Below are 13,300 nucleotides of genomic sequence, written 5' to 3' on the forward strand. Positions count from 1 at the left end.
GCAATGAGAGGGTTCAGTGTGATCTCCAGGTAAACCATGGTCGAGAGGAGGGAAAAGACAGAATAGGGGTTGATCGGAGGGCACGTCCAGGCCAAGTGTGAAAAATCAGCATCTGCAGTAAAACATTTTGGACAGTGGGTGGGATCAAACTTTGCAATAGTATCAGGGGTGATATAAGCTCAATGTAGGAATTTAGAATGCAATAGTTTATGTCTGTGATTAACTGATATATGACGGGTTTGAGCGCAGTACTAGCAAAAGGGGAGAAAGTCTTCAGGGGCAAGGGGGCAGGAAGGTACTCAGGAGCACAGAGTGTGATAAAGTCATCAGAGAACAAAGTGGTCTATATAGGAGGTGATCTGAAAACGGGTATCGTCGGCATGTGTAAGGACATGTCCCTCTGGGAAGAAGTCTCCCAAGTTAAAGAGGTCTTAGTTTTGAAGGGTGCGCTGGACTATTTTTTATCCCATAAGAGGGAGCCAAGGTTTATCAACCATGGGCAATGCAGGAGAATAAAGGACGTATAATCAAAAGGGGGACAAAAGAGCTGATTATTTACAGAGGTCCTGTTCCTATGCTCCAAAGTGTGTACCTGATTTATCAGAAGGAGACAGTTCCTCTCTTTTGGCCGAGGTGATAAAAATCACTATCTGCCTGCTGTTTTTTGGTCTCGGGGGATCTGTATTTCAGATCTTAATGCCCTCACACACCTTTTAGGGTGTCATGCTTCATCATTGGGCGCTCCTCGTCGGACCGGCGCTGTAATGTCCAACAGGCCTGGTGGCATCTTTAGCGGAGATCTTCTGATCTGAGAACGCCATATGTGAAGGGTGTGTGTGAGTGAGAAAGCCAGTGACTCCTAGTTTGTGTAATAATTCAAAAGGTGATTAAAATAGGCCCTGGCCCTGTGAATTCTTAAATTTGGGTGTCAGGGCTGGGACTAGGTAAAACCAGTGGGGCTACTGCAATGATTCAAGGTATCTGGGTAGCCTTTAGTTGACTGGGGTCAACATGTTTCATGTCTTCACTGCTACAAGATTAAGCGACACTTCTTCAGGACCAGGGGTAGATATATATATGTATTAAACTCGGTTGTGGGGGTTGGAAAAAAGGGATCTACCCCAAATGTAAACAAGTCCCTAATTCAGGATCTTGTAGATAGTCTCCGCCCAGATAGATGGAGATAAAAGTGGTGAAGGACAAACAAGAACGTACCGTCAACAGCTGGAGGAGGTAAACTTATCCAAACATTTAAGTAGCGGGCATGATGCCTAGCTAGGAGCACTAGGTCCCTAGTCTAGAATCTCAACAAAATGAAGGAGATAATTAGTAAGAATAATTAAAAACATAAATGAACTAGCGCAGAAGAAATAAGTAAATGTAAACATGTCCTCTAAGACCTGAGGTGTCACCCCTGCCGGATGGGGGCAAGATGGTCAGTCGAGAGGATATCACAAAAAGGTCTTACCTCAGAAGAGTAGGACCGGAGGCTTCATAGGTGAAGGAAAAGCGGCCCAACCTCTGGAATGGGCCCACTAGATAAGAAGGGGTTGAAGGAAGGTACAAGTATAAGCACAATCAACAATCATACGTGCCACTCAAAGGAATATGAGGTGTTGTGATGCACCATGCAGTGACGTAATCGCATATTAAGCGGCGAGTAGGGTCGTACAACCGATCCGTAAAACGTGAAAGGGGAGTCTGGAGATGGTGCGACTAAAATTCGCAGACATAATGAGTGCTGGGCTGACACCCTCGGTTAGTACACACACGTATATGACAAATGGCGGACGTTGTCCGTAACAGTGGAAGTCTGTGCAGGATTAGTGAGAGACCAACCGGTCGAAGAGGGGAGCACACTGGGTAGATTGCCGAACTATGTGCAACTGTAGACATCAAATGTGCCCAATGTGGAGGAATGAGGGACCCACAAGTCTGGGTCTGCTAGTAATTCGCAAAAGGCAAAGCGGTCCCGGATGCGAGACGGCGGTAGGTATGCAGATACACAAGTTAGAGTTACGGTGTGCGTCCTATATAAAAGCTGTGTGTTAAATCAGAGTACAGGTAAATAAAGTCCCATATCAGTTGGGCGCTATCCACCCGGTTACGGGAGGTCGCTGCCACCATGCACACTCATAACGCCAAGTGTAGTGCGATCCCGGTAAACAGCACAGCTCAGAGGGAAGAGGGTAATGAGCCAGTGCTGTGATAGTGCAAAGCGGACTTACTCTAGTATGGGTGCGGGCTTGCCACAGTCCCAATCCAAGTTTGATTAGCTTGTGGTTGAACACTATCCTCATTGGCACAGTGAGCAAATACATTGTTGATTAGAATGTGGTTCACAATACATACAATTGGCTGTGATTAATTCACACATCTATGATGGATGTGCCCAGTTATATGCCCTGAGCTTGTTGTAACATAGAAGTCAAGCTGCACATCACTGGCAAGTTTCTCCATGGCCAACACGTCTTGGGTTGATTGTGTTTAGTACCTATGTGCCATAGGACCTAAGATCTACCTCTCTGATGTGGTCCTTCAAGAGCAAAACATGTCTGGGCTGCTTTTGTTCCATTGAGGAAGCAGGGAGTTCTAGGATAAGACTGAAAGTGATTTGCAAATGGCTGCTCCTTGACTTTAACAGTACAGTCAGCATACATACAATATGCAGTAATGAGATTCATAGTATTTCCAGATGCTGAAATAAATTGAAGCTTTCCACCCATCTCTTATTGTGTTTCTCAGAGTGATGTCGTAAGTGCAGTGGTATACTCAGATGTAGTTTTCGTGCACACTCTGCTGTAACACTCAGGCTTCATCTTACTTATAAGGGTGAACATAGTTGAAACATGGCTACTTTGTAGGTCTTTGCAGAAGGAACATGACATAACAGTTCTTCGAGTCTGCTCCCATTGATGGAAGAATGATTTGCCTATGTCTGTTTTCTGTCAGCAGTGGCAGAATCAGAAAAAGACCAGTGGACAGGATTAGGGTCCATAGTAAATACAAGTGTCTAGGATTCAGCACCCACATAATGGCTACATCTATGGGGCATATTATCAAGGACGGCGTTAAAATTATCGCCGCTTTAGCGGCAGAAAACTGCCGCTAAAGCGGCGATAATGGGCTTTTAATATGCCGCAGAGAATTCCAATAGAAGCCCATGTTGACACCAGAACATGGGCTTCTTTAGGAATTCTCTGTGGCATATTATCAAGCCTATTATCGGCGCTTTAGCTGCAGTTTTCGGCATAATTTTAATGCCGTGTCTTTATAATATGCCCCAGTGGGGCATATTATCAAGAAATGGCGTTAAAATGATCACTAAAGCTAAAGCGGCGATAATGGGCTTGATAATATGCCCTTGAAAAATCCCATAGAAGCCCATGTTCTGGTGTCAACATGGGCTTCTATTGGAATTCTCTGCGGCATATTATCAAGCCCATTATCAACGCTTTAGCGGCAGTTTTCTGCCACTAAAGCGGCGATAATTTTAACGCCGCGCTTGATAATATGCCCCCATATTCTTAGCAGCTAAGGTGGTTAACTGAAATATTAAAACTCAGTTGTTTCCAATGAGTTATTCAAGGAAACTTTCAAGCAACTTTTATGCATACATTGTATAGCAATCCATATAAATATAGTTCATACATGGTGTAGCAATCCTTCTGTATGGAATCTTGGGAACAGATGCCAAACTGGCAGTGGCAGAAGGGCTGGTCTGACAAGTCAGGGTGTGGGCTATTTTTTGACTGTTTGTGCGCCTGTTTGGTTGTCAGACTGGCCGGTCTTTACTGTGAATTGCACTGGTATTTCCAAAAACATTGCCTGCATTAAGCACAAATGAATGCAGCTCTTCCATACATTGCAAACCATGTATAAGGTATGTCTTTGCGAGTTAAAATAATCTCCAGGGGGCAGATTTACAAGCCCCTTGCGAGACATTTACGCCACCGTTGCGTCACTTCTGTGACGCAGCAGCGGCGTAAACAATGCGCCATGTTGCACCTTAGTTACAACGTGACGCATCTAGGTAGATGCGTCACGTTGTAAAGCCCCCTACATTAAACCTGTGTCAGGTTTAATGTATGCAGGGTGGGCGTTCTGTCGGAAAAAGCCTTGGAAAAGTGACGCAGTGAAATCTACAAGATTTCACGGAGTCACTTTTCTGACGCTGCTGCGTCAAAACCCTGTGCCTGCTTGAAGCAGGCGTAAGGCATGACACAGCATGTTCGGTATGGGCAGCCCCTGAGCATTGCTGCAGTTGCGTCGTGCTTGCGACACGACTCCAGCAATGTGCCGCCCTTACGCCATCAGATGCGTCACGCATCTGTTTATCCTTGCGCCATGATGCGCTGCATTGTAAATGCGGCGCATCTGTGGTGGTGCAAGGGTAAACTTGCGTGAAGCATCTTTTCTGGCGCATCCCTGCTGATTTGCAGGGATGCGCCAGGAAACATAAATCTGCCCCCAGATCTGCAAATGTGGGTGGATTTTTTTAGCTCTCTGATTTGCTAACAGGGGCCACTTGTATTTTTATGTCTGGGCCTTTTTAGGTCTCGCCTAGCGTTGCAGCACGAACGTGCTGCCATCGCTTTGCGAGGCATGCAGTATACACTAAAGTGTGGAAGCTTCGTTGAAGCTCCGCCCACTATCCGGCCCATCTTCTTCATTGGCTTAGGTTATAAATGCTGCCTTCCGATTGGATTTGAGCTTGTTAGTCCCTCCCCAAGACAGCCATGTCAGTCATTTGTATCCTTCCATGGCTACTGACCCCTTCACTGCACAGACTACTTTGGTCCAGTCCCTCCCTACCTCCCCCTCCCTCAGTCCCGTGACTACTTGGGGCCCAGCCCCCTCCCACGCACTCCCAGTCATGCGCATGTTTTCTCGTGCCCGCCCACACTCCATTTCCCGTGTTCCCGTAAGCTACGTTCCTCAGCGTCACATTTTCTTGTTCTGTGCACGTCTGCTGCAGATTCGGTTTCTCTACTGATTGGAGTCCGTGTACAAACACACAAACTCCTGTTTAATAATCGATACGAGTACGAGCTGTTAACTCTGTAGCAGCTCATTAGCCTGCGCGACGGGGTGAAAAGGGGGCGGAGAGTGAAAGCTGTAGTTCATTACAACACGGACTACATTTCCCGTGTAACCTTTAGCTACGTTCCCCGGCTTCACTTCTTTCTGTTGTGTGCCGTGATCTGGTGTCCGCTGCAGCATGGCGGAAATACAAGAGCAGGTAAAGCTTGTTCTGTATCGGTATGGGGAGAAGAGTTTCGGTGTTACTTAGTTGCTATTGCCTGTATGAGCTGTCTCTCGCAATATTTTTATTTTCATTACCCTAAATTTGTATGTTTATTCGGACGGTCGCGGTACCGTCTTGTAGTGAACGTATTTAATTATTTTATGTGAAACCTTGCTACTTCGGTACTGGTGTCTTTTGCACTGCAAACTTCCTTGCGCTGTGAGATATATTAGATGCCCTCGGTCTTGTCTGCACTCGTTGTCGGGTCTCAGATATCCCCTCCCGCTTCATGGCCCACCTCGCCGCGAGCCACCGCCGCAAGCGTTCCTGTGTGTGCAGGCTGAACACCGCCCAGCCATAGGCTCTTCACAACCCCCTGTAAAGGCCGTCAAGCAAAGACAGGAGAGCAATTGCACGCTGCCATTACTAATTTTACTTACAGTACCCCCGAAAGAAATCAGCAGCATTAGAGGTGACCAACAATTTCAGGACAACTTCACCAACTGAGAGTGGTACCAAACTGCAGCCCCTGTCTTTTTTTTATACTGTACCTGCGACACACGGGCGATTTCCGATAACTGGATAGCCTATCCGTTTCCCGTATTCCAAGGGTCTCGCTTTGAATCCTCTTTCGAACAACATCAAATACTATTTTTTTTCAACCACACAACCATGGCAACAGGAGAGAAGAAACCTGAAACAGAAGCAATAAAAACAAAATCGTTACCTTCCTCTTCATCCAATCAAAGCAAGCCTGCACCTGTAAAGTCTAATTATGCTTTGAAGTTTACACTAGCAGGACACACCAAACCAGAATCCTCTGTCAAATTCAGGCCAAACGGAGAATGGTTAGCAAGTTCATCTGCTGAGAAGCTTATAAAAATTTGGGTGGCATTTGAAGGGAAATTGGAGAATACTATATCTGGTCATAAATCGAGAAATCTCTGATGTGGCTTGGTCATCTGATTCCAACCTTCTTTAGTCTGCTTCTGATGACAAAACGCTAAAGATCTGGGACGTCAGTTCGGGAAAATGCTTAAAGACCCTGAAGGGTCACAGTAACTACGTTTTCTGCTGCAACTTCAACCCCCATTCTAACCTCATTGTGTCAGGATAGTTTGATGAAAGTGCTAGAATTTGGTATGTGAAGACTGGAAAGTGCCTTAAGACCGTGCCTGCACACTCCGAGCCAGTGTCAGCTGTCCATTTTAATCGCGATGGCTCCTTAATTGTTTCAAGTAGCTATGATGGTCTTTGCCGAATTTGGGACACTGCGTCCGGACAGTGCTTAAAAACGTTGATTGGTGATGACAACCCTCCAGTGTCTTTTGTGAAATTCTCTCCAAACGGCAAATATATTCTAGCAGCAACATTAGACAATACTTTAAAACTTTGGGACTATAGCAAAGGAAACTGCCTGAAAACCTACACTTGTCACAAGAACGAAAAATATTGCATATTTGCTAACTTCTCTGTAACTGGCGGCAAGTGGATTGTTTCTGGTTCAGAAGACAATATGGTTTACATCTGGAACCTCCAGACTAAGGAAATTGTACAGAAGCTATAGGGGCATACAGATGTTGTAATCTCAACTGCATGTCACCCAACAGAAAACATAATTGCATCAGCCGCTCTGCTGAACGACAAAACCATCAAGCTATGGAAAAGTGACTGCTAAAATACTTCACAAACTACTTTTGGAGAACTGCAACTGATGGAAGAAAACCTGTTGTGCAAAAGACGCCTTGTACAAAATCTGAAGGTTTTTCAGGTGCACTTTTGATCTGAAATTGATCAAAGCTTGAGAGAATAAAATAAATATTGGAAGGACGTCTGGGAGAGTCTTTAGAACATCTTAATGGGTGAAGCTCAGACCTGAAGATATGAGCCGCCTTCATTTTCTTCCTCCCAGTTTTCAAACTGTAGAAGTGTTTGAGGAAATGGTGTTATTGTGGGTGGGATTACTGTACTCTGAATGGAAGCACAACCTGCAGATGAAGTTTCCATGGCTTGCATCAGTTACATTGACAGTCGACCACCCTCTTACCTTTGGTGTAGGTATGAACCCTTTTGTGAGGATGAAAATAAAGTCAACTGTGGAATTAGACATGGACACTCTGAAAAAAGACTGTTTACCATGTTGTGATATCGGAGTAGTCCAACGAATATCAGGAAATGAGTACTTGTTCAACATAGTTTGATCTTGTAAGAAGACCAATTGAACGCCATGTCCTGGCTGTTTTTACTTTTGCTTTCTTTTTTTGACCAAATAAAACCAATAATGTAATTTCAGTCTTCAATCAGTGCAAAACTGCCTTCCAGTTAAGATCTGCATTTTACCTGTCTATATATTGCTTACATGTATTGCCGTGTGTGCATATAGATGCAGTCCTAAAACATTTTACATTAAACAATACCTGCTTTATTAAAAAAAATCCTAGATAAGCTTCCTATTCTATTAGAGAAGCATCTATCACAATTGCTTGGGTTGGCAGGTCTTGGTAAACGGGAATTCCCTTTAAGAGAGTGTGTCTCTTGCACCACCCCTTGAAGAGTTGTTTAACTGGAATTGTAAGCTTCACATTGTCTTCCAAAATGTCTTTTTATTAGGAGCAGTTGTCCTCCAGGCACTGTTGCACAGCCTCATGTGGAGAAACGCATTGGGGTCTAGGAAGGTACATGATGTCTTGGACCCCGGTAGCAATAAAATCTAATGTGCTGCTGGTTGTGGTGTTTGCAGCAACCAGTGACATTTCTGAAAAATGGCTCGTATCCTTTCCTCCAATGTGGCTTGTACAACTAAATGACAAGGAACGAAACATAAGGCTTGAGTGTCCTGGAACGGGAAGATGTCCTCAGTTTGCTATAATATGCATTTTTACATGGTGAAACACATTAGCACTTCAATGGCCACGTTTTTTTAGCTACAACACAAATGCACATTGAATAACTAGAGTCTTATGTCCTGATGGTGGTCTGTAAGTCCGAGCAGCAAGTAACCACACGGAGATGCTGTGACAAACCTCCATGACAGTAGGGTCTGCAGATTCATAAGAAGCGCTGATTGACTGGTTGGAGACTACCTGGCCTTCCCGTACTACCTCAACAAAGTCCTGTCTCCTGTTTTCTGGCATTTCATCGGCAAAAGAGCATTGAGCGATTCCCAAACAGCTCTGTCGTATCACCCCAACAAAGCAGATGTGCTAGCTGTTTAAAAAGCTGCAGAGCCATAAACCTCATCTATCCTCTTACTTTCTCTCTTTGGTAGCACTGAGGCTTCTGGAGCAAAAGTCTCTCTTTCTTACAGATTAGCCTATTACCGAGTCTGACCTAGGATTTTATCTTAAATAGATTGGATGCTGCTCTGAGGGCCTGTATTTTTAGGTTGAGCATTCAAGACCTCTTGTATATGCTTTAGTATATACTTATTATATACTTATATGTGTATGTACTTTGTGGGCTCTGGAGATCAGACCTAGGACTTGTCTACTTCTGCTTAGAGACTTTTTTTTCTGTTCAACTGCCTGTATTTAACTGGAAAGGTCAATAAAACACCCAAATTGCTGTCTGCTGAGGGACTTTTTTTTTTTTCTGCAACTGCCTCTATTTTACTTTCTTGATAGAAAATCACCAGCAGAGATCAGTAAAATACCAGAATCACTTTAGCATGCTCTAGATTCCAGTCCATAGAAATTGTCTTCCACGAGCACCCGTAGACAATAATATTTTTTTCAAATCTGGTATTTTCAGTGATATGACCACCAAAGCCCCTGATTTGATAATAAAAACAGAGCTTTGGACTACACCATTTCCCGCTGAAAGGCAATATTTCTCTCCATGTGTTCCCATACCTGGCGTGTCATGCAGTTTGGTGCTTACTTTCCCTCCATGTTAAGAAAAGTAGATGTTTCAGCACCCAGGCTAATGTGCTCCAGAGCTAAATACATATAAGGTTCTAAAGGCGAGACCGATTGCATTGCAAATGCTTGTTTCTTCCATTGTTCATCCCAGTCTCGTGAGCCTTAATCTAGTTCAATCAAAATCATGAAAGATAACCTCCATGAACATTTTTCAAAACGACCAGAGGAAAATATATGCCATAAAACATTATTTTTGTGTGTTAGACTGGCATGTGAATGTTTACAAGGCGAGCATCACAATGAACGTGTAGACGAACAATGTGACAATCGGGGAAATAGTGTGGGGCATATTTATAATAACTGACGCATCCCTGCATATCAGCAGGGATGCGCCAGTTATTTTCCGCCCCAGCTCCGCCACCATGGATGCGCCGCATTTATAATGCGGCGCACCATGGGGCAAAAACGGCACAGATGCGTCACGCATCTGTGCCCTAAAAGTGGCGCATTGCTGGAGTTGCGTCGCAAGCGCGATGCAGCTCCAGAAATGCTCTGGGGGGCCCTATCTGCACAATGCTGCGTCAATCCTTACACCTGCTTCAAGCAGGCGCAGGGTTTTGATGCAGCATGGGCTCAAAAGTGACTGAGTGAAATCTTGTAGATTTCACTCAGCCACTTTTAGGAGGCGTTCCTGCGCCGGAACGCCCCCACCTGCCCTGGAACGCCTACATGTGGCGCAGGGCTTTACAACGTGACGCATCTCCCAGATGCGTCACGTTGTAAATACCCCGCACCATGGCGCAGGATTTGCGCCGCTGCTGCGTCACAAAAGTGACGCAACGGCGGCGTAAAGGAGGCGCAAGTCAAACATAAATCTGCCCCTGTGTATTTTAACATTGCAGTGAAAAAAACACAAAGCCAAGAGCAATGTCAAGAGACTGCGGGGCAATATCGGTCTCCTACACGTGCAATACATTCTTTTTTCAATCCAATCGATAAAAAATCATCAAGGTTTCCGCGTTGGTGGCAAATGTCCATGGCACAGCAAATCGTCAGTGTGACACCGTGTCCGAGCTGCCAATAAAGCTCCGGTAAATTAATTAAAAGATCATCTGGGAAACTGGACTCACAGTCTCGTGCACAGAGAGGCAGGCTCTTGCCCTTGTTCCTACCTTAATCTCGGAGACATCCTAGAGCAGGGGTCTCTCGTCTTTTTTTAATAACCGGAGCCACTTCTGATCGAAATACCATGTTGTTTTTGTGACCACAACAAATACATCCACAATAAAGACCACACTTTGCAGGATTACTAGTAGTGACCACCAAGACGTATGTTACAATACTGAATGAAAATATATCATCATTTCAAATATCATACCCAGGAAATTGACTCACACAATATCATGAAAGTACGTGTATATATAGGTAAGTAAATAAATGCACCCAAAGACCCAGACCTCTTGTAGGCCCCTACAGAGCACAGTGCAGGGAGGTTTACGCCCTTTCATCATCTGAGAGAACAACTCTATGAAAAGCAGGTCAGGGGTAATCCAGTGGCGGCCCGCACAGGTAAGCGCGGTAGGGTAGTGGAGCGGGGCAGGGTGGGGGTGGGTGGGGAGTCAAAAGATGACAGAATAGGTCAAATTAAATAAATAAGAAAAACTATTCCGTCGTCTGTCGACTTCCCCCTCCCACCCCACCCTGGCCCACCACCCCACCATGCTTACCTGCGCCGGTCTTCGCTGGTGTATCTTCTCCGTTAATCCAGAGGCACGCCAGTAGTAATCTGGGCACATTGGGTGACAGGGAGGGAAGTTCAAGTGAATGCATCTGATCTCCACGAGCCCTGGCTGGGCTTGCAGCATAAAATGAGCCCTGATCAGGGCTTCCAGGGCAGCTCGTCCATCTGGTCACGTCATGCATTCTTAGGGCGTGTGCAATCAGATGAGCGAAATCAGACAAAAGCCATATGACCATTCCATGCTTAAAAAGGCCTGATACTGATTGCCCTTCGGCTGGACCAGCAGGCCCAAAGGGAAAGCACAGGAGAGCGGATGAAGCCTGGACATGGGCTCTGGCCCTGGATGAATCTGTGACCTTCACAGCTCTGACTATGGCCCAGTCAGAGCTTTTTTTATCTCAGCAAAGCAGGACACCCCTCCACCGGCCATCCCTATCCCATACTTGGACCTTTGACACACAATGGGCCCCAGAATTAGGCCAAAACCCCTGGACATGCTGGAATTTTGCCAAGGGCACGAATAGAGCTTTCCTCCCCACTCAAAAAAGAAATCCCAACCAGGGTCTGCAGAACCCCATTCTAGAGGTTTTGTGATACCTATGAATGAATGGTGGATAAAGTCCAGGCCTCACGGCCTACGCTCGTCTGACCTGCTAGAGCTCCTATGGAGGCCCTGTCAGAGCTTTCCACACTGCCAAAGCAGTGGAGCCCTCCCAGGGCCCAGGGAGGCCTGTCCTGGCCACGTTGTGGCACAGCAGGATGATGAATGGAGCCCAGGCCCAGGGACTTGCATCAACAGGCCTTCTGGAGCTCTAACAGGGGGTCTTCTCAGAGCTTTCCACCTCTCCACAGAAGGAGAGTCATGCCCGGACGGATTTCTGTGAGATTTCAAACAAAATCTGGGTGGACATTTTATGTGTAAAAGTTGTCTGCACCCTCAGTCACGGGCCTGTTATCGAGAAGAGATCCTGGCTGGCAGCAGGGGCACCATGACTCTGGAGAAATCCTGCGTTGGTGAGTGATAGGAGACCTCTTTTGAAAGCAGGACCAAAAAAAACTGATCGCTTTCTTTAGAGAAGAAGTTTCAGAGATAAACATAATTATCTGGAAGGAAAAAAAGTTTATTTAAGATGCTTACATTAAAAGCATTATTTGGGAAAAGAACTGTTCAGACAACGGGGCAGATTTACAAGAAAGTGACGCATCTGTACAGATGCGTCACTTTCCCTGCTCCACCATTAGAAACCCTTGCGCCACTATGGATGCGCCGTATTTACAATACGGCGCACCATGGCGCAAGGATTGACAGATGCTTCAGAAATTCAGACGCATCTGTTGATGCAAAAGTCACGCATTGCTGGAGTCGTGTCGCAAGCACGACGCTACTCCAGCAATGCAGGGGAGGCCTATCCTCATTGTGCTGCGTCACTCCTTACGCGTGCTTCAAGCAGGCGTAAGAATTCGACGCAGTGGCGTCCTAAAAGTGACGCAGTGAAATCTTGTAGATTTCACTGCGTCACTTTTACGAGGCTTTCCTGCGTAGGAACGCCCACCCTGCATACATTATACCTGATGCAGGTATAATGTGACGTAGGGCTTTACAACGTGACGCATCCCCTAGATGCATCACATTGTAAATGGACCGTATTTTTACGATGCTGCTACGTCACAAAAAGTGACGCAACAGCGGCGCAAAAATGACACAAGGGGCTTGTAAATCTGCCCCCAAGTTTCTAGCTGGGCCCCTGGAGTATCAAAGTAGAACAGGTTAAACGACAACTTTGGGGCAGATTTATGTTTCCTGGCGCATCCCTGCAAATCAGCAGGGATGCGCCAGGAAAATGCGTCACGCAAGTTTACCCGTGCGCCACCACAGATGCACCGCATTTACAATGCAGCGCATCGTGGCGCAAGGATAAACAGATGCGTGACGCATCTGATGGCGTAAGGGTGGCGCATTGCTGGAGTCGTGTCGCAAGCACGACGCAACTCCAGCAATGTTTAGGGGCTGCCCATACCTTACATGCTGCGTCATGCCTGACGCCTGCTTCAAGCAGGCACAAGGTTTTGACGCAGCAGCGTCGGAAAAGTGACTGAGTGAAATCTTGTAGATTTCACTGCGTCACTTTTCCGAGGCTTTTTCCGCTGGAACGCCCACCCTGCATACATTAAACCTGACGCAGGATTAATGTGGCGCAGGGCTTTACACCGTGACGCATCTCCATAGATGCGTCACGATGTAAATAGGGCACAACGTGGCGCAGGGTTTACGCCGCCGCTGCATCACAAAAGTGACGCAATGGCGGCGTAAAAGTGGCGCAAGTCTAACATAAATCTGCCCCTTTGTTTCTAGCCAGGGCCATTTTAAGGATTTTGGGGGCCATGGGCCAATCGTTTTTTGGAGGCCCCTTTTCGGAACAGCTTTGAAATTCTGATCCAGTTTCAGCACTT

The 13,300-nt window shown here is 46.0% G+C and overlaps 1 pseudogene; it reads left to right on the forward strand.

Moving 5' to 3' along the window:
• Positions 1 to 5,920: 5,920 nt before the first annotated feature.
• Positions 5,921 to 6,926, forward strand: LOC146866391 (WD repeat-containing protein 5 pseudogene; annotated as a pseudogene).
• Positions 6,927 to 13,300: the final 6,374 nt, after the last annotated feature.

This window comes from Triturus cristatus, chromosome 2_1 (assembly GCF_964204655.1).
Source record: "Triturus cristatus chromosome 2_1, aTriCri1.1, whole genome shotgun sequence".
Lineage (NCBI taxonomy): Eukaryota > Metazoa > Chordata > Amphibia > Caudata > Salamandridae > Triturus > Triturus cristatus.